Here is an 18,237-nt window from a genome sequence, read left to right as displayed (position 1 = left end):
GTCTGCTAAATGACTAAAATGTAAATGTAAAATGTTAACAAAACATGGAAAAAGTCAAGGGGTTTGAATACTTTCCGAAGGCACTGTACCTATCATTGCACTGGAATATCATGAGTCTCACAGTTGTGTAATGGTTATGGTGTATGTAACATATAGGTAACACATATGTCGCTTTCATGGAAGGCGCCTCTGGATATTGCCTCTTGGAAGCCCAAGAGTATACATGTCCATGCAATGACAAATAAGCTGTCCAGTCAAGGAAGTTAAATCAATCCTTTGGTGGATATCACACCCCCAGCTACCTCTTACACAAGACATTATACATACCCTGCTGGTCATGACTTACCTTCAGAAGAGATAAACATGATCATTACCAACCTGTCCAAAACAGGTGTTTCACTGACCCGCCTCTTCTTATAATGTTGTGGTGAGAGATGTGAATTGGGAAGGAATAGGGGGTGTGACCGCTTCCTCAATGACGTTGCATTTCCAAAGAGGGTTGTGTGTGTGCATGTGTGTGTGCGTGGGTGCGTCAGTATCTATCAGGCCCCGGTTGACTCTAATAAAAGTGACTCTGACAGTTCAGATTATAGTACCCCCCCCCCCCCCCCCCCCCCACACCTTCTCCCACCCCCTCCAGTGCAGTACCCTCAGATGGTACCCCCTCCGGAGTCTGTTCGCTGAGCTATGTTGTAATTATCTCGCCTGCCATGTGATATTATATATCATCACAGGGGCCGGCAACTGGCCTGAGTAAGTATAAAAACGTTCCAGCGTTTCATTGTCCACAACATAATCAGGTTAAATCCGTGGCATGTTCAATTACAGTGATTTTCCAATGGTACTGGTTAGTGTCCGTTCGCGACAACAACTCTTGTCACACACGTCAACTTCTGTATCTCTTTCGTCGTTGCCAGGAGGAAGCGGCAATTAGGTTTGGATCTCGAGTGCACTGTCAGCGGACCTTTGGGTTACATCAGTAAATGCGTCATGTTATTTAACACCGGCCATTGTTGTGCCAGATTATGGTCCTCAGTCTCTCTGACTCACCCTGCCACTGAGAGAGAGCGCTTCTAAAAGCCTGGTGCCACGTACATGACCTGGTAGCCAATGGAACGAAGCCATGCAGCAATGTGACGTCAATGCAGAGTTTCAATGTTTCAATGTTTCTTCTTTCTATAATTTATTCCCAAAGGATTTTTAAGGTTTATTTTTCAATAGATTAGCAATTATAAAATGATGAACTGATACATTTTTATAATTAATTGTCTTGGTTGTAGACATATTCTTGTTAAATCACTCTAATTTGGCTCCCTGACAAATGTGTGTACACAGCCATGTGAAGTGAGTCGTAGGTAATTATGCCAACTTTAGAGACATACACACAGTCCCCTAGGAGAGATCTATCCCCTGAGTCCTCTCTGTATCTATTTGTCCATAGTCCAGGGTATAGCTCCAACTGCTTTATCAAGGCTACATCTGTCATGCCAGTGTTCTCAGAGGCTGGAATTGACCCCAGCTTCACGACAAAATCTACAACATCCCATGCATGGCTAAGACTGTTGAACAGACATTGAACAAAGATTGAACAAAGGTTAAACAAAGATTAAACAGAGGTTGTACTTGAACAAAGGTTACCATGGAGGTTACCAACATATGATTTACCATAGTTACATGTATACTCTATGGTTGAGTGAAAAGATGCAGTAATGCAACAGTTATATCCCACCTCAGTCATCAACCATCAAAATGCAGGTGGCTATGATTGTTGCTTCCATTATTCCATACTTGAAATGAAAATGTACAACAAAGGTGCGGAAATGATATTATAGCGAATGGTGGTGCAGGGAAGCAAACCTGGGTCTCTTGCATGAAAGGCAAACACCCTATGCATCACGCCAATAGGATTAACCCACTTGGTGGGAATTTTAACATGGTTCATATAGCGAGGGACACTACACTGCCCCCTCCAAACAGGAAGGCACGTCCCTGTGCTTTGACTATCCTCAGCCCACTCACACATCTGGGCCATGCATTCAGATGGCCTCGCAGCCACCATCCCACTTCTGACACCAATTTGTTTGTCCCCAAATAGTGGCGGGGCAGGGAAGCAAACCCATGTTTCTGGCTTGAAAGGCAAACACCCTATGCATCGCGCCCATAGAGTTAACACACTTCGTGGGAATTGTACCTTGGCTCATATACTGAGGATCGTTACAGTATGTTCAGGCATGTGAATATATTGGATATTGGAATGCTTTCATCAGGGAAGGCAAAGCTGTGGAAAGTGGGTCAGAGGTAAGCTGAAGTGATTTTCCTCTTTACCTCTCCTCTGTCTCCTTCTCTTTATCCTTCGCTCTCTTCTTTCATTTGGAGGTGGGATTGTGTCTGGTGGTTGATCGTTTTCCGGGCACAACTGTGCGAGCTCAGACAAGATACTTATGCCTACTCTCGGTGAGCAATTTCCCTTGGTTTATAGCTTTATCCTTCGTCTGTCTGTCTGTATGTGTGTGTGTGTGTGTGTGTCTGTGCTTGCGTACCTGCATAAATGTGTGTGCACATCTTACCTGCTCTATCCAGTTGGCAATTGCATTCCTTTAGGAGCCTTTAGCACTATCATCTGGGAAATTAACTCATTTATGATAATAACTATCCATTTTACGTTATCTTTATGGCACCGTTGCCAATCAGAATGGCACACAGTGGATTAAAGTCATTATTTAAGTAGAGGTAGGTGTTTAAATGGAAAGTCACCCCGCCAGGTGTCAGCCTACATAAATCCAAACACTGATTGAAATGGTATGTTACAACATGCAGGGGACGTGGCCCACACTACTCAGACACATTCAACCTCTGCACCCCACTTGACAAGGTATTGAAAATCATTCTCAAGTTTTTGAGTTTCACTCATGGATGATGTCTATTGTACTATTGCTTAATTAATGGTATGTTTTCCATTCAAGTCCATCAGAATATACGTCCCGGAGTGCATTGACAATTCCGGCCTCGCTATTTCTCAGTGAGTAATTTTTATGCAAATTCCTTCCACCCCTCAGTTACTGTTTTACTCGTCCATCCTATTCCCCAAATTACTCAGTTTCACAATCACAAAAATGTATTCATCTCTGTTTTCCAGTGAGGATGTATAACGATTGTGACAAAGGGAGTCGCTCGACACTAATAGTAGTACGGGCATAAAGCGTTGTTTCGTTAGGCTTGACTAGTTTTTGTAATTACGTTTTTCCACTAACCTCGCCATTATCGAAACGAGGAATTCAAATTATCGAAGTATAAAATGCATTCTCTGGCAATATGTATTACATCTATTTAAATACTAGGATCCATTATTCTATGTTTGTGTACACGATACATGTTTTGCTGAACAGTTTGTGTATTGACATGGATGATCTCATTATCATTCCGAACCATTTTCAAACATCCCATATGCATTCAGCAACAGTATGTGCCAAACATGAAAATGAAATGAAAATATCTCCCAGTATTTAAAAATGTTTCTGTTGTCATGTAGAAGCACACGCAAAGGATTGGCTGCCTTTGTGTCTGCACACTCTACACTCAGGGTCTAAGTAGTGACAGAGAGGCCACAGTGTGCTTATTTGATGTGAACTCTGTGTCCCGTGTGCCTTGGCCTTTGAAGGAGCGAAAGGAGAGCAGAGGAGAGGATAGGATGGAGAAGTACTGCCAGTTCTCATCACCTCATCAAGTCCTCTCTGACGTAAACATCCGACTACTTATGAACAGTGGATGGGTGGAAAGAGAACTAACTAAGGACTCCATCTACATAGATTTTTCAAAAGTGGTAAACATTGTTTGTGTGTGAGTGTGTACTGTAAAATCATGTCTTATAGAGCTATTGTCCACCTACACCTGTATAGTCTTTGTCCACAGAGGTTTCAGTTTGTAGTCGGAAGGACAGAATGGTCAACAAGTTATGTTACTTTGACAATCCTTTTCATCATGTTTCTATACTACTGGGTACAGAATGTACATCAAATATGTTGTTGTTTTTTTAAACAAGATTGCCAGGATAGGTAAATGACCCGCAGCCACTGAGTGTACAAAACATTAAGAACACCTGCTCTTTCCATGAAATAGACTGACCAGGTGAATCCAGGTGAAAGCTATGATCCCTAATTGATGTCACTTGTTAAATCCACTTCAATCAGTGTAGATGAAGGTGAGGAGACAGGTTAAAGGACCATTTTTAAGCCTTGAGACAATATTAGGAAGGTGTTCCTAATGTTTGCTATACTCAGTGAATATCTTGAATGCTTGAAAATGTTATGGAAAACCTTGTAGGTATGAATACATTTCAGATGTAGGCCTTTGAAACTTTTGACTCTTTCTTGTATTGAATATATAATCATGTCCTCGACTTTTGTCCCTCAACAACTAAAATAACTTGTCTGTATGTGGTTGATACAGATTGTACTAAATAATTTTGTGACAAGAATCTCCATAGCTCTTTATCATATGAATTTTCAGCAGACATTTTAAATTGGTATTATTATGACTTCTTCACTCAGGGGGTCCTTTCTTAGGAAGTACTTATTTCAAAACCCTAGCCGAACACAGGACACATTTTCCCTTTGCTCTAAGCATTACCAAACTCCCAAAAATGTCTTAGTCCTTCGCTGTAACTTGTATTTAGTCATTATTTCAAATGGTGGTATTTTCAAAACAGCTATGTGAGAAAAATGTCACAGTCGCAAGATAAGTTTATCTCGCAGACACTAATTACGGCAATTTAACGAGTTACAATCAGGAGATTGTGTTACGAGATGCAGGCAAGATTAAACAATCTCACTGGAGCCTGATTTGGGTTGGGGGGTGTTGGGGTTTAATGAAATGCAGCCTGAAGTCATGGAAAAGCAGAACACACTGATTAGAGGGCTTACACAAACACACTAAATGGTTCCAAACTGTGATTACCATGTACTTGTCCTACTATAGATGGAAACAGAGTTTTCACTGTGATATAGAGGGAGTAAAGGGTTCAATTAGGATTCTGGGGGAGTTGTCGGAGAAGGCTTGACAATAGGATGACTGTTGTCATCAAAATGTGTCAGGCTTGCAGTGGCAATTTTAACCTTAAAATATTGGCGGAGCAAACTAAATCAAAAAACGCTAATATGCGTCGAAACCACTTCACACACAAATGTTATGGGTCTACAATATTGCTACATTGTTAGAGTATTGGGACGCAGCAAAAAACAAGTTCTGAGTGCGTCTCCCTGCCTGTTACCAAGATGCTCTGGTTAAGAATAAAAGTTTATAAAATTACTCCCTCGCATCATCTATTGCATAGTTACAGTTCCATGGGTATAACAGTCTAACATCAAACATGAACAGCAAGCCAGTTCATACACTGTAGCTACCTCCAATCCACTACCAACCACAGTTGAATCTTCATTTCCAGCTTTTTTCATTTTAACAGATTTCAATGTTTAGTGGCTGATGAGCACTGAGACGTTTTATCTCTACATTTCCTTAATAACGCTAAGTTTAAAAATGATTTGCTAGGAGATAGACAACATGATTCATGCTAACTTTTCAGCTAGCTAGCTAGCTAGCTGAAAAGTTATCAGGAATCATGTTGTCTCGCTAGCTAGCTAGCTAGAAGATATGGTAAACAATTAAATTGACGCACATCAGTCCAATCAAAGTTACCAGAGAAAAAATGTCAACTTATCTGTGGCCAATGACAATGAGCCTTGTTAGAAGGGCACTGGTAATGTAACGAACCCAAGGGGGCAGAAGCTGCCTGGCCCTCAGTGGGCTCTCCCATTACGTGCTGCAGTGTTGTGAGTGACATCACCCTAAGTCAATCACGCGCAACCAGAGAAGATCAACGACGCCTACGCTCTGTGCTTTCTCTGGCTACTCGTCTGACACTGAGCGAGGCTAAACAGCTCCATTCTGGAGCTGCCTTACTCAAAGAAAATGTACCAAAAACAATAATACGTGAGGGAGGAGTCGAGTATGCTGTATATTAACTCAAGCAATGATTTCGTTTACGCTGTTTGCTAACTGATATGATATAATATTGTGGTCCTCTGGAGCTCAGCTGGTAGAGCACGGCGCTTGTAACGGCAAGGTAGTGGGTTCGATCCCCGGGACCACCCATACACATAAAAATGTATGCACACATGACTGTAAGTCGCTTTGGATAAAAGTGTCTGCTAAATGGCATATTATTATTATTATTAACTATGAATGTCAGAATTAAATGCATAACAGCGCCATCTACTGGACAGTGGTGGTGCTGTGCCGCAGTTGCCCTGAATGACGCCTCGCCGCTGCAGGTTTGTGTAGTTTACAGTACTTTATTTACCTGGTATTTATTTTGAAATTACATGGTTAAGTGGTAATTGCATGACAATCATCTAATTACTAGTTGGTTTTGGGGGGATTCATTCAAATGAGCACCACTACCATGGTACCATGGTAACCAATTGTGGTCAATTATTTGAAGCAAGTAAAATAAAGCACAAGAACATACTTGTTTGACTAGATAATGTCATAGTAAATACCTGGTAAATACAAGCTGAGACTTTATAATAAACAAACAATCTAACAAAGAAAAAGTTAGATTTTATTCATAATTATGTTTTAAATATATTTGAATGAATACCTTTGTTTGAATATCAGTAGAAATAAATCTGAAACCAAGTAATGAGTGCCATTAAGATCTGTGAGACCCCACCTTCCTTCTCATCTTAATCATCCGAGGCCACTCCAGCCTGGCAGTCCCCCCTCCTCCTGTGGTCAATTAGGTCGACCATCACTGACAGCATCTATAGGAGGTCACATGATCCCTCTTGGTCAGAACCATCAACCTTGCCATCTGATTGGCCAACCCCCCTCCCCTGGCCGTCACACAGCAAGTGGGGGAAGTGGGCATGTGGCATCCCGACCTCTTCCTGGAGGTCTCGCTAACGATGACAGGGGCCTTCCTACGAGGCTCATTAAGTGACTTGCTTAAAAGCACATAAAGAGTCGCCATGCTCGGTGTGTGAGGAGCCAGAACTGCAGCCTGCAGCCGGAACCACTCCGCAGATGGATTATGGACAATTTACTGCATGTGAACTCAAGCATCTCCTTGGCTTCGCAACTCACTCCTTCCTCCACACATGTTGCTTATTATAGTATCTCATGTGTGCCCGATGATGCCCCTCATCCCTGATTCTCTGCAGGGTGCACAATATCAAGTGTGCCTAGTGTGGTCTCAATAAAACCATCCATAGCCTATACTATAGGCTATAGGCCTAGCCTGTACGAAGAGCATGCTCAGAGAGGCACATAGCAAAGTTATATTTCTAAGAAAATGTACTTCTTTCCCAAGTTTATGTGCTGCTGGGATGGTGTATATAAAACTAGCCTATACTGCATTACACACTGCAATGGATAGGCGTTCCCAATCATGAGCCCCGGCCTGCCCTGCTCTTGCTGATGTAAACCCTTTTGTACTGCCAAACCAATTACTGTGCTGTGTACGGTGGCACTTCAGGAGGCGAGTCAATTAGTCAAAAAAATACAATATCTGTGCGTGCGGACTAGGCCTACTGATGTCCCGTTCAATTTGAGAGGGAGAGCATGAAGGTGAGAAGAAGGACCGGAGGTAAGCTTGCTACGGCTATAATTGATTTGAATAAAAACAATATGTTTCGTTGCCCATAATGACACTATTTATCAGCGTTATTGACTTCACAATAAGCCATATTTGAGTAATTTACATAACTTAAATTACTATGAAGCAGCAGAAGCGGAGATCGACAGCACATGGGTGCTGAAAGTAAGCTTTTGTTAAATAAAACGGCTTAAAGCATAGGCCTACCCCTTGTTTGTCACGCCCTGGCTCTGGGGACTCGTTAATGTTGAGCCAGGGTGTTAGTTTCTATGTTATAGTTTTCTATGTTGTGTTCTAGATCATTTAGTTTCTATGTTGGCCAGGGTGGTTCCCAATCAGAGACAGCTGTAGCTTGTTGTCTCTGATTGGGGACAATACTTAGGCAGCCTGTTGGCACATGTTATTTGTGGGATCTTGATCCGTTAGGTTTGTGTTTAACCCTAGGACTTCACGTATCGTTTATTGTTTTGTTCGTGTGTACTCATTAAAAGAATGTACGCTTATCACGCTGCGCCTTGGTCCGCTTCTTCCAACGATCGTGACATTGTTAGCTTAATATTTTAATGGACCTGTAATGGACCTGATTATATAAAGTGATCTATAATGACGGTTTAGTCCAAAATGCTTTATGCTAGAAACAAGCTGTAAAATGCAGGGAAAATAAGTGACTGATGCATATGTGATATCTTTGGTTTGTCTCTATGATATTCAGAAGCTGCGCTACAGCCTTATTTAGGAGACCAAAAAATTGACTTATCTTGGGAAGTAGCCTAATATGTGATTCTGTCACTATACATTGACGTGAGACATTTCAACAGGCTACTAAACAACATACTAACTCTAAATCAATAGGGAACAAGCCAGGTAGATAACGAAAATGAATTATTTAGGCTATATTATTATTATTTCAAGGCTATAGCATTTGTTACACACTACAGTCTAGCAGGAGAACTCAGCATTTTAAAAACACATCAACAACATGCCTAAACATGTAGCATTTAGGCTGTATCAAATGAAAAATAAATAAATAAATTTCTTAGAATTAAATAATAATTAAACAAAAAATGCCTAATTAGGTTATACAGTCACTCTACAGCGCCTTTGAATTCACTTTTAGAAACACAAGTTTGGCCAGTCCTTGGTTTGAGGATCATGTGGTGAGCTATGCATGACTAGTTTGTTAATTTAGCTTAGCAGATGCTCTTATATTCCCATGCCCTAATCACAGCCAAGACAAATCTATTTTGTAACAACAATATCATGGAATAAATTAAAATAAATTAGAACATTTTAGTTTCCCCCATTATTTTTTTACAGGTGCTTAAGGGCCTACCTGATGATATGTGGCTGCTGTGTTAAAACATTAATTAATTGATGGTCAGATACTTCCAATGTAACTAGTCCTGTTGCGCAGTGTTTTTTCAGTTGACATCCATTTCATTTCAGAGAAATCCGATTTTCTCCAGGCATCCCCTCCAGGTATCCCTCATTATAAATAATTTACTGTCCCTTACATTAAAAATAAGTGGGGGGAACACCAACCGTTTCTCATGGTTGGTCTTGACAGATTGGTCCAAAATCGTGTGAAACATTACTTTTCTGTCCTTGCATTTATGGCAGTGTAAGTGTTCGTTATATCATATATTAAGCTTTAATAAGTTCAATTAGACATGGAACTTGAACTTGTAAGAATGCTAGATCTAGCTGTCGGACAGTTTTTTATATAGAGATCTCAGAAATGCAGTGTAACTATATAACAATGTGTGTCTTTCTATTTTATGGGGTGAAAACTGTTTTCATGGGCACACAAATCCCAAATGCTTCTAACCGAAAGAGTCCCCTTACCTTGATACTTACAATTGACATGTTTAGTCATTTAGCAGACGCTCTTATCCAGAGCGACTTACAGGAGCAATTAGGGTTCAGTAACACACTACGCCGCCAGGGACTCAAATCCTGCAATGCCAGATGTGTCTCCCTGCTTAAGCCAGTACATGTCCAGGCCCGTCTGAAGTTTGCTAGAGTGCATTTGGATGATCCAGAAGAGGATTGGGAGAATGTCATATGGTCAGATGAAACCAAAATAGAACTTTTTGGTAAAAACTCAACTCGTCGTGTTTGGAGGACAAAGAATGCTGAGTTGCATCCAAAGAACACCATACCTACTGTGAAGCATGGGGGTGGAAACATCATGCTTTGGGGCTGTTTTTCTGCAAAGGGACCAGGACGACTGATCCGTGTAAAGGAAAGAATGAATGGGGCCATGTATCGTGAGATTTTGAGTGAAAACCTCCTTCCATCAGCAAAGGCATTGAAGATGAAACGTGGCTGGGTCTTTCAGCATGACAATGATCCCAAACACACCGCCCGGGCAACGAAGGAGTGGCTTCGTAAGAAGCATTTCAAGGTCCTGGAGTGGCCTAGCCAGTCTCCAGATCTCAACCCCATAGAAAATCTTTGGAGGGAGTTGAAAGTCTGTGTTGCCCAGCGACAGCCCCAAAACATCACTGCTCTAGAGGAGATCTGCATGGAGGAATGGGCCAAAATACCAGCAACAGTGTGTGAAAACCTTGTGAAGACTTACAGAAAACGTTTGACCTGTGTCATTGCCAACAAGTGTATATAACAAAGTATTGAGAAACTTTTGTTATTGACCAAATACTTATTTTCCACCATAATTTGCAAATAAATTCATTAAAAATCCTACAATGTGATTTTCTGGAGAAAAAAAAACTCATTTTGTCTGTAATAGTTGACGTGTACCTATGATGAAAATTACAGGCCTCTCTCATCTTTTTAAGTGGGAGAACTTGCACAATTGGTGGCTGACTAAATACTTTTTTCCCCCACTGTATTAAATATATTTTCCTTCTTTATTATTAAACCCTAACCCTACCATCCCTCCCCTAATTGGAGTAAACTAATGGACAACAATACTTAGGTTTCCACTTCAAGCTTATACATACTACATACATTTCACTGACAGTATACTTTACATTAGTTATCGATTGATGTTTTTAGTCCCAGCCTTCAGCTACCCTCAACTCCTCCCATATATCTACGAAGACCATCCATATATTTTTTCCATTGTGCTTTGATGTTTCACAACAATTCTGAACCTTTCCATTCTCATAGTTTCTACAGATTGTAAATTAAAGATATACACCTTGATCAATTGACTATGACTTATCAAATCACCCAGCAGTGCTGTTTGCAGAGTTAGATCCAAGTAAATGTTGCATTTTTTCAGCCATTTCTGAACCTGCGACCAAAAACAAGCTAGAAATGGGCAGTACCAAAACAAGTTATCTATTGATTCTGTCTCTTCGCAGCAAAATCTGCAGAGCTGGGATGGTTTTATCCCCCATATATATAACATTCTATTGGTTGCAAGAATTTTGTATAATATTTTAAATTGAAGAACTCAACGTTTTGAATCCGGCGTCGTTTTGTATATCAGTTCATAAACCATGTGCCATGGAATCAGTACATTAAAAATCTCCTCCCAACTACAGTTGAAGTCGGAAGTTTACATACACTTATGTTGGAGTCATTAAAACTATTTTTCAACCACTCCACAAATTTCTTGTTAACAAAGTATAGTTTTGGCAAGTCGGTTAGGACATCTACTTTGTGCATGACACAAGTAATTCTTCCAACAATTGTTTAAAGACAGATTATTTCACTTATGATTCACTGTATCACGATTCCAGTGGGTCAGAAGTTTACAGTGGGGAAAAAAAGTATTTGGTCAGCCACCAATTGTGCAAGTTCTCCCACTTAAAAAGATGAGAGAGGCCTGTAATTTTCATCATAGGTACACGTCAACTATGACTGACAAATTGAGAAAAGAAAATCCAGAAAATCACATTGTAGGATTTTTTATGAATTTATTTGCAAATTATGGTGGAAAAAAAGTATTTGGTCACCTAGAAACAAGCAAGATTTTTGGCTCTCACAGACCTGTAACTTCTTCTTTAAGAGGCTCCTCTGTCCTCCACTCATTACCTGTATTAATGGCACCTGTTTTAACTTGTTATCAGTATAAAAGACACCTGTCCACAACCTCAAACAGTCACACTCAAAACTCCACTATGGCCAAGACCAAAGAGCTGTCAAAGGAAATCAGAAACAAAATTGTAGACCTGCACCAGGCTGGGAAGACTGAATCTGCAATAGGTAAGCAGCTTGGTTTGAAGATATCATCTGTGGGAGCAATTATTAGGAAATGGAAGACATACAAGACCACTGATAATCTCCCTCGATCTGGGGCTCCACGCAAGATCTCACCCCGTGGGGTCAAAATGATCACAAGAACGGTGAGCAAAAATCCCAGAACCACACGGGGGGACCTAGTGAATGACCTGCAGAGAGCTGGGACCAAAGTAACAAAGCCTACCATCAGTAACACACTACGCCGCCAGGGACTCAAATCCTGCAGTGCAAGACGTGTCCCCCTGCTTAAGCCAGTACATGTCCAGGCCCATCTGAAGTTTGCTAGAGTGCATTTGGATGATCCAGAAGAGGATTGGGAGAATGTCATATGGTCAGATGAAACCAAAATATAACTTTTTAGTAAAAACTCAACTCGTCGTGTTTGGAGGACAAAGAAAGCTGAGTTGCATCCAAAGAACACCATACCTACAGTGAAGCATGGGGGTGGAAACATCATGCTTTGGGGCTGTTTTTCGGCAAAGGGACCAGGATGACTGATCCATGTAAAGGAAAGAATGAATGGGGCCATGTATCAGGAGATTTTGAGTGAAAACCTCCTTCCATCAGCAAGGGCATTGAAGATGAAACGTGGCTGGGTCTTTCAGCATGACAATGATCCCAAACACACCGCCCGGGCAACAAAGGAGTGGCTTCGTAAGAAGCATTTCAAGGTCCTGGAGTGGCCTAGCCAGTCTCTAGATCTCAACCCCATAGAAAATCTTTGGAGGGAGTTGAAAGTCTGTGTTGCCCAGCGACAGCCCCAAAACATCACTGCTCTAGAGTAGATCTGCATGGAGGAATGGGCCAAAATACCAGCAACAGTGTGTGAAAACCTTGTGAAGACTTACAGAAAACGTTTGACCTGTGTCATTGCCAACAAAGGGTATATAACAAAGTATTGAGAAACTTTTGTTATTGACCAAATACTTATTTTCCACCATAATTTGGAAATAAATTCATAAAAAATCCTACAATGTGATTTTCTGGATTTTTTTTCCTCATTTTGTTTGTCATAGTTGACGTGTACCTATGATGAAAATTACAGGCCTCTCTCATCTTTTTAAGTGGGAGAACCTGCACAATTGGTGGCTGACTAAATACTTTTTTCCCCACTGTACATACACTAAGTTGACTGTGCTTTTGAACAGCTTGGAAAATTCCAGAAAATTATGTCATGGCTTTAGAAGCTTCTGATAGGCTAAATGACATAATTTGAGTCAATTGGATGTGTACCTGTAGATGTATTTCAAGGCGTACCTTCAAACTCAGTGCCTCTTTGCTTGACGTTATGGGAAAATCTAAAGAAATCAGCCAAGACCTCAGATTTTTATTTTTTAGACCTCCACAAGTCTGGTTCATCCTTGGGAGCAATTTCCAAAAGCCTGAAGGTACCACGTTCATCTGTACAAACAATAGTACGCAAGTATAAACACCATGGGACCACGCAGCCATCATACGGCTCAGGAAGGAGACACGTTCTGTCTCCTAAAGATGAACGTACTTTGGTGCGAAAAGTGCAAATCAATCCCAGAACTACAGCAAAGAACCTTGTGAAGATGCTGGAGGAAACGGGTACAAAAGTATCTATATCCACAGTAAAACGAGTCCTATATCGACATAACCTGAAAGGCCGCTCAGCAAGGAAGAAGCAACTGCTCCAAAACTGCCATAAAAAATACAGACTACGGTTTGCAACTGCACATGGGGACAAAGATCATACTTTTTGGAGAAATGTCCTGTGGTCTGATGAAACAAAAATAGAACTGTTTGACCATAATGACCATCGATATGTTTGGAGGAAAAAGGGGATTTGCTTGCAAGCCGAAGAACATTATACCAACTGTGAAGCACGGGGGTGGCAGCATCATGCTGTGGTGGCGCTTTGCTGCAGGAGGGACTGGTGCACTTCACAAAATAGATGGCATCATGAGGAAGGAAAATTATGTGGATATATTGAAGCAACATCTCAAGACATCAGTCAGGAAGTTAAAGCTTGGTCTCAAATGGGTCTTTCAAATGGACAATGACCCCAAGCATACTTCCAAAGTTGTGGCAAAATGGCTTAAGGACAACAAAGTCAAGGTATTGGAGTGGCCATCACAAACCCCTGACCTAAATCCTATAGAAAATGTGTGGGCAGAACTGAAAAAGCGTGTGCGAGCAAGGAGGCCTACAAACTTGACTCAGTTACACCAGCTCTGTCAGGAGGAATGGGCCAAACTTCAGCCAACTTATTGTGGAAAGCTTGTGGAAGGCTACCCGAAACGTTTGACCCAAGTTAAACAATTTAAAGGCAATGCTACCAAATACTAATTGATTGTATGTAAACTTCTGACCCACTGGGAATGTGATGAAATAAATAAAAGCTGAAATAAATCATTCTCTCTACTATTATTCTGACATTTCACATTCTTAAAATAAAGTGGTGATCCTAACTGACCTAAGACAGGGAATTTTTACTAGGATAAAATGTCAGGAATTGTGAAGAACTGAGTTTAAATATATTTGGCAAAGGTGTATGTAATCTTCCGACTTCAACTGTATTTTGCAACCTGTATGGTGCAGCTGTCAATTTTTGGGTCCTTAAATGAAACTGCTATACTTTTTTATTTATTACAATTTTCTTTAGCCAATGTTGGTCTTTAATGCAGGGCTGACATATATCTTCCTTTCCTTCTCCCCTTTCAATTTGCCTCCATCTTTGTGGTAATGCTGCATTCAGTTGGTTGCTATTTTGAATAGAGCAGACATTTCCATATATTTTTGTTAACTGCATGTGTGACATAACTCCACGAGTCCTACTTATGATATTATTTACAAAGATTATACCATTATTAAACATTTTCTTTTTAAATAATGTTTTTTTTAAATCAATTAATATGTTTGCGCTTAACCATAATATATTGTGGATTAAATTGAAATTGCAAAAAGCTATCTATTGCTTGTTTTAAAAATAGCAATATTTTGGAGATTATATTTTGGTTGAACCATTCTTACTAATCTGGTAGAGAACCAGTTTGGATTTAAGTATAGTTTTTGTGTGACTGAAACCTTTAGTGAGATGTCCAATGCTTTAATATTTAATAATTTCTTCCCGTTTAATTTTGTCTTTCTTGCCGCTCCAAAAAATATATAAATATATTGTAGTGAGATCATTTCTTTCTTTCGGGATATGAATACAGAGTATGTCCACTTCACCGTCGGACCATTTTATTGGTAAACTACATGGTAATGTAAAAGTAGTATTGTTTTTTAGATCCAATACATAATATGGCACACGTATCATAATTAGGTTTTAATCCAGAGGTTAGAAAGATTGTCTAGATCCTAATAAAGCTGTGCAGGGATCCAAATTGCGGATTTAAAATAAATCATGAATCGTCAGCGTACAATGACACCTTTGTTTTTAAGCCCTGGATTTCTAGCCCCTTGATATTATTGTTGGATATGATTTTAATACCTAACATTTCGATGGCCATAATAAATAAATATCCCAATAAAGGACTGCCTTGTTTTACTCCTCTTGACAATTTAATACTTTCTGAGAAGTAGCCATTATTTACTATTTTACACCTGGGGTTACTATAAATAACTTTAACCCATTGTATAAGAGATTCTCAAAAATGTAAATAGTCCAAGCATTTATATATAAATTCCAGTCATAGAGTCGCTTGCGAAGGTATTCACCCCCCTGGGCATTTTTCCTATTTTGTTGCCTTACAACCTGGAATTAAAAATAGATTTTTTTGGGCTTTGTATCATTTGATTTACATAACATGCCTATCACTTTGAAGATGCAAAATAATTTGTATTGTGAAACAAACAAGAAATAATACAAAAATACAGAAAACTTCATTGCGCATTACTATTCACCCCCCCCCCCCCCCCAAAGTCAATACTTTGTAGAGCCACCTTTTGCAGCAATTATAGCTGCAAATCTCTTGGGGTGTGTCTCTATAAGCTTGGCACATCTAGCCACTGGGATTTTTGCCCACTCTTCAAGACAAAACAGCTCCAGCTCCTTCAAGTTGGATGAGTTCTGCTGGTGTACAGCAATCTTTAAGTCATACCACAGATTCTCAATTGGATTGAGGTCTGGGCTTTGACTAGGCCATTCCAAGACGTTTAAATGTTTCCCCTTAAACCACTCGAGTGTTGCTTTAGCAGTATGCTTAGGGTCATTGTCCTGCTGGAAGGTGAACCTCCGTTCCAGTCTCAAATCTCTGGAAGACTGAAACAGGTTTCCCTCAAGAATTTCCCTGTATTTAGCGCCATCCATCATTCCTTAAATTCTGACCTGTTTCCCAGTCCCTGCCAATGAAAAACATGGATGGTGTTCTAGGGGTGATGAGAGGTGTTGGGTTGGCGCCAGACATTTTCCTTGATGGCCAAACAACTCAATTTTAGTCTCATCTGACCAGAGTACCTTCTTCCATTTGTTTGGGGAGTCTCCAACATGCCCTTTTGGCGAACACCAAATGTGTTTGCTTATTTTTTTCTTTAAGCAATGGCTATTTCTGGCCACTCTTCCGTAAAGCCCTGCTCTGTGGAGTGTACGGCTTAAAGTGGTCCTATGGACAGATACTCCAATCTCCGCTGTGGAGCTTTACAGCTCCTTCAGGGTTATCTTTGGTCTCTTGGTTGCCTCTCTGATTAATGCCATCCTTGCCTGGTCCGTGAGTTTTGGTGGGTGGACCTCTCTTGGCAGGTTTGTTGTGGTGCCATATTCTTTTCATTTTTTAATAATGGATTTAAATGGTGCTCCGTGGGATGTTCAAAGTTTCTGATATTTTTTTATAACCCAACCCTGATCTGTAATTCTCCACAACTTTCTCCCTGACCTGTTTGGAGAGCTCCTTGGTCTTCATGGTGCCACTTGCTTGGTGGTGCCCCTTGCTAAGTGGTGTTGCAGACTCTGGGGCCTTTCAGAACAGGTGTATATATACTCAGATCATGTGACAGATCATGTGACACTTAGATTGCACACAGCTGGACTTTATTTAACTAATTATGTGACTTCTGAAGGTAATTGGTTGCACCAGATCTTATTTAGGGGCTCCATAGCAAAGGCGGTGAATACATATGCACGCACCACATTTGCGTTATTTTTTATTTTTTAGAAACAAGTTCTTTTTTTTTTCATTTCACTTCACCAATTTGGACAATATTTTGTATGTTCATTACCTGAAATCCAAATAAAAATCCATTTAAATTACAGGTTGTAATGCAACAAAATAGGAAAAATGTCAAGGGGGTTGAATACTTTTGCAAGGCACTGTACTTTATCAAAAGCCATTTCAAAGTCAGCTATGAATACCAGGCCTGGTTTCCCAGATGTTTCATAGTGTTCTATTGTTTCCAGTACTTGTCTTATATTATCTCCAATGTATCGTCCATGTAAAAAACCTGTCTGATTAGAATGAATATCAGCATAGCAAGTTTGTGTGAAGGTCTGGTTATTAAATGGGTGAATAGTTTAATCCATTCTCCGTTTCATTAATTTATTCAAAGATAAATAATACTACACTCTTGTCACGATCGTCTAAAACAGGAGACCAAGGCGCAGCGCGTTGAGTGAACATGATGACTTTAATAAGAAAAGCACGTCAATACAAAACAAAAGACGAAAGTGAAGTCCAACAGTGACTATGACTAAACAGGAACAAAAACCCACAATGCCCACAGGAAAACAATCAGAATAAATATGGCTCCCAATCAGAGATAACGAGCCGACAGCTGACACTCGTTACCTCCGATTGGGAGTCATTGACCAAACCTAGAAAAGAACCCCACAGAACTGCAAACAAGAAATACACCCAAAACCCAACATAACCAAACCAAACCCCAACAAAACAAATACACCCTGGCTCAAATATAAAAGTCCCGGAGCCAGAGTGTCACAGTACCCCCCCCTAAAGGTGCGAACTCCGGGCGCACCAGCATACAGTCTATGGGAGGGTCTGGGTGGGCGTCTGTCCACGGTGGCGGCTCTGGCCCTGGTCGTGGTCCCCACCCCACCTGAGTCACTATCCGCTTCCGTAGCCTCCTCCATATGACCACCCCCCAACTAAACCCCACTGGATTAAGGGGCGGCACCGGATTAACGGGCAGCACCGGACTAAGGGGCAGCACCGGACTAAGGGGCAGTACCGGACTAAGGGGCAGCACCAGGATAAGGGGCAGCACCGGGCTAAGGGACAGCACCGGACTCAATGGCGGATCCTGGCTGGCTGGCTCTGGCGGATCCTGGCTGGACGGCTCATGGCAGGCTGAAGGATCTGGCTGCTCATGGCTGGCTGACGGATCTGGCTGCTCATGGCTGGCTGACGGATCTGGCTGCTCATGGCTGGCCGACGGATCTGGCTGCTCAT

This window comes from Coregonus lavaretus, assembly GCF_964263955.1.
Source record: "Coregonus lavaretus genome assembly, chromosome: 39".
NCBI lineage: Eukaryota > Metazoa > Chordata > Actinopteri > Salmoniformes > Salmonidae > Coregonus > Coregonus lavaretus.
This window is presented reverse-complemented; position numbering follows the sequence as displayed.